This window comes from Octopus sinensis, linkage group LG20 (genome assembly GCF_006345805.1).
Source record: "Octopus sinensis linkage group LG20, ASM634580v1, whole genome shotgun sequence".
Lineage (NCBI taxonomy): Eukaryota > Metazoa > Mollusca > Cephalopoda > Octopoda > Octopodidae > Octopus > Octopus sinensis.
In genome coordinates this window covers 3,139,536-3,144,535 of record NC_043016.1, presented here as the reverse complement: position 1 = coordinate 3,144,535, position 5,000 = coordinate 3,139,536, and positions in this window count along the sequence as shown.

Sequence of the window (5,000 nt, the reverse complement as noted above, 5' to 3'; positions counted from 1 at the left end):
TTTGTTTGTCACCCTATCTATAAGTCTTACTTCTGAACATCCTATATACATATATACATATCAGCAGACATGCATATAGTAATATGTATGTATATATAGGCGCAGGGGTAGCTGCGTGGTAAGAAGCTTGCTTCCCAACCCCGTAGTTCCGGATTCAGTTCCACTGTGTGGAACTTTGGTCTGGTGTCTTCTCCTACAGCTTCAGGCCAACTAAAGCCGTCTATGTGTATTTGGTGGACAGAAACTGCGCATATATATAACAGTAATATATAATAATAATAATAGTATTGCCATTTGGAACCATATTTTTATTTCTTCCGTTTTTCATTCTAATTTTTGAACTGTCCGTTTTATTTTCTTTTGTTCAGTATTCTACTATAGCCTCAAGCCGACAAAAGCCTTGTCAGTGGATTTGGTAGAAGGAAACTGAAAGAAGCCCGTCGTATATATGTATATATATATATATAATATATATATATATATATATGGATATATATATATATATATATATATATATATATATATATATATATATATATATAATATATATATTATATATATATATGTATGTGTGTATATGTTTGTGTGTTGTGTATTGTCCCCCAACATCGCTTGACAACCGATGCTGGTGTGTATACGTCCCCGTAACTTAGCTGATCAGCAAAAGAAACCGATAGAACAAGTACTAAGCTTACAAAGAATAAGTCCTGGGGTCGATTTGTTAGACTAAAAGGTGTTGCTCCAGCCATGGCCACTGTAAATGTCTAAACAAGTAATAGAGTAAAAGAGTATACAATAACAAAGGATAAAGTTGTTTGAAAGAGTTTTAGTGGACAGCATATAAAAAAATACCGATTGTCTATATAATTAAGAGCATAGAAACGAATTTTCTAGCAGAAAGTAGACGATAAATCGTCTCACCACTAAAATGTCACAAAGTTGCACTCGTGTTGAAATGGAAGCAGCAAGCTAACGGAGATTAATAACAATATAGAAAGCCCTGGATTAGCTAATTCCTGGATTTACCCAGTGGCTTTTTCTTCTTCAGCAGAGCACACAATGCATATGCGACCGAATACACATGTTGCTGAGGCGAGCTGCTAAATTTGTTGTCAGAGGTATCTAGTGTATTTATATGTATTTGTGGCTTTGCGTTTTGCTTTCCTGTGGGTATGTATAAGTATCTAATTTCCTGTATGTGTGCTCTGCTGAAGAAGGAAAAGCAATTCGGCAAATCCAGAAAGTAGCTAATCCTGGGCTATCTAAACTGTTATTAGTTTCCGTTAGCTTGCTGCTTCTATTTCAACTCGTGTGTAACTTTATGACTTTTAAAGTGGTGTGACGATTTAGCGTCTAGTTTCAGCATATAGGCAACACAATTCCTTTCTATTCCCTTTATTATATATATATTATATACACACACACACATACATACATATATATATGTAACTTACTTGGAAAAGTATGTGTGGCGTTCGATCATATAATAATATAAATAATATATAAATATATCCATATATACATACATATATGTACATGCCTACATATATATGTATATATACACATGCATATATGGGTACAGGACATAAGAAAAACGTCGAACACAATGAGAAACGAAAACATAAAAACAAAAGCATAGAAACTCACTTTTTTCGAACAACGAAAAAAAAACACACAGAGAAACGAGACATAAAACATAAAGAATATTCCCCTTCTTCAGTTGTCCTTGTTTCATCTACTCCGCGTTTCATCTACTCCGCAAGAACAACACGCGACTTCGTTGAAACAATATTTATGTATGTATATATGTATACTCTTTTACTCTTTACTCTTTTACTTGTTTCAGTCATTTGACTGCGGCCATGCTGGAGCACTACCTTTAATTGAGCAAATCGACCCCGGAACTTATTCTTTAGTAAGCCCAGTACTTATTCTATCGGTCTCTTTTGCCGAACCGCTAAATAACGAGGATATAAAACACACCAGCACTCGTTGTCAAGCAATGCTAGGGGCACAAACACAGACACAACACCACACACACATATATATATAGATATATATATATATATATATATATATATATATATATATACATATATACGACGGGCTTCTTTCAGTTTCCGTCTACCAAATCCACTCACAAGGCTTTGGTCGGCCCGAGGCTATAGTAGAAGACACCTGCCCAAGGTGCCACGCAGTGGGACTGAACTGGAACCATCTGGTTGGTAAACAAGCTACTTACCGCACCTCCATGTATGTATATATGTATGTATGTATGTATGTGTGCGTGTGCGTGCGCGTGCGTGTGCGTGCGCGTGCGCGTGCGCATGTGTATAAAATGGAAGAAATTGGACTCAAGAAGAAGGAGTACGGTTGGACATTTATTTATTATTCGTTACAGGTGTTTGTTCGTCGGCGCAACGTAGTTCTCCAAGAATACATATATTTGATTATGCAGCTCTTTGCCTAATGTCTGATAATAGTATCATGAATAATAACTAATATTCTTTTCTACTGTAGGCACAAAGCCCGAAATTTTGGGGGAGAGGACCAGTCGATTAAATCGACTCCAGCACACAACTGTTGCTTAATTTATCGACCTCGAAAGGATGAAAGGTAAAGTCGACATCAGCGGAATTTGAACTCAGAACATAAAGACAGACGAAATACCGCTAAGCATTTCGCCCGGCGTGCTAACGATTCTGCCAGCTCGCCGCTTTGAAGAAGAACAAATAATAATTCAGTAAACAGCCAGTCAGATTGTGCTTGTCTCCGTATTAATATGCATGGGTGCCCACTCACGTATCTACAGTCCATGAAAATATATACATGTCTGAGTGTATATGTGTATGTGTGTCTACGCGTGAGTGCATGTTTTATGTATGATTTGCAGACTATGGATATGCGTTGTAAGGGTGCATGTATCTTCATAAATGCGTATATCTATGCAGATATAATTTTATATTTTTGTGCGTGTGCCTATGTTTCTATGCGTATGTATGCATATGAGTGTCTGGGTGAAAATATAAAGAATATTTATGGATATATATTTATAAATGTATTGGTGTATGTCTGTGTATATATGTGTATAATTTTATGAACTATATATATCTACGGGTATCTATATATGAATTTCTTTAAGTAGATGTGCGGATTTATATCATATGTGTGTGTTGTGTGTGTTGTGGGGGGGATTGATCGTGTGAGAGTCAGTACGCACAGTTGGAGATATGTAGAAAGATATGTATATGTATGTATGTATGTAATATATATAATATATATATAATTTATATAATACATACATATTATATATATATATATATATATATAGAGCAATAATATTCTCTAAAAGAGATATAGACAGTAACTGCTCGATAACATAAGGGACTAAAGCCATCTGAATATGGCTAGGGACAGGGCAGGGTGGTGGGGGTGTTACTGTTGCATTTAGCCCCAGGCGAACATCGACGTCACCAGATAGGCCCGACACCGTCACGGTGTCCTTAACCTGCAAAGGGAGGTAATTCCCCGATGAAGCGGAAACCACACACACGGACCATGGTTCAAGGTGTATTGCCTATCGTCGGCGTGTGGTAGGCTTCCGCTTCAGAGTGAGTGTTCGTCGAGGAAGCGGAAGCCTACCACACGCCGACGATAGGCAATACACCTTGAAAACCATGGTCCGTGTGTGGTTTCCGCTTCATCGGGGAATTACCTCCCTTTGCAGGTTAAAGGACACCGTGACGGTGTCGGGCCTATCTGGTGACGTCGATGTTCGCCTGGGGCTAAATGCAACAGTAACACCCCACCACCCTGCCCTGTCCCTAGCCATATTCAGATGGCTTTAGTCCCTTATGTTATCGAGCAGTTACTGTCTTATATCTCTTTTAGAGAATTATTATGCTTTCGAACAGAATTTCGAAATCAGCAAATGTATTTTGCTTGAAAATCTATATATGAATATCCTGCAGAGTGAGGTGTTCGTCGAGGAAGCGGAAGCCTACCACACGCCGACGATAGGCAATACACCTTGAAACCATGGTCCGGTGTGTGGTTTCCGCTTCATCGGGGAATTACCTCCCTTTGCAGGTAAAAGGACACCGTGACGGTGTCGGGCCTATCTGGTGACGTCGATGTTCGCCTGGGGCTAAATGCAACAGTAACACCCCACCACCCTGCCCTGTCCCTAGCCATATTCAGATGGCTTTAGTCCCTTATGTTATATATATATATATATAATTATAGGCAAGAAAAAATTGTAAAAATGCAGAATGCTAAATTGAAAGAAAATTTTAATGAAATGAGAAATTGATAAAATATATAAATATATATTAATTCAACCGGTTTTCGTCATAATGTGACTTTTCAAGAATTGTAAAAAAAGTTTTTTTTTTTTTTAGATAATTATATATATACATATATAATTACCATACATCTCCACACACAATCCTTCAATAACGAAGCCTTCGACACATCCTCCACCAACATACCCCTCCTAAAAAAGACCACAGAATGAACACAATCCTCCAAACACACACGATCATAAAAAGCAAAAGACAGCCTAGATCCATGAAAAGTCTCCTAACACAAGCCCGAATTCACTCTTCCCAACACAGAAGCCGACAGTAAAAAAATGTGGAAGACCCAATTGCGGGATATGCGACTATCTAATTAAGGGATCAGAGTTCTCCTTCAAACAGGGACAACGGTTTACAGTGAAAAGCAAGCTTCACATGTGCTTCGGAGAACCTAATATACTCACTAACCTGCTCCGGGTGTCAAGAGCAGTACATAGGCCAAACAAAAAATGGTTTGCGTAAACGAATGGCCCTGCACAGATCCCAGATAAAAATCACCCCCAAAACAGAAAAATAGTTTTAGCCAACACATAGATACTTGCGCCAACAAAAAAAAAAACACCAAATTCAGAGAATTTCCCCCTCTACCAATTTAGGGACGATACAACCTCGAGACAACGAATAAGTAAAGAAAATCTCTTT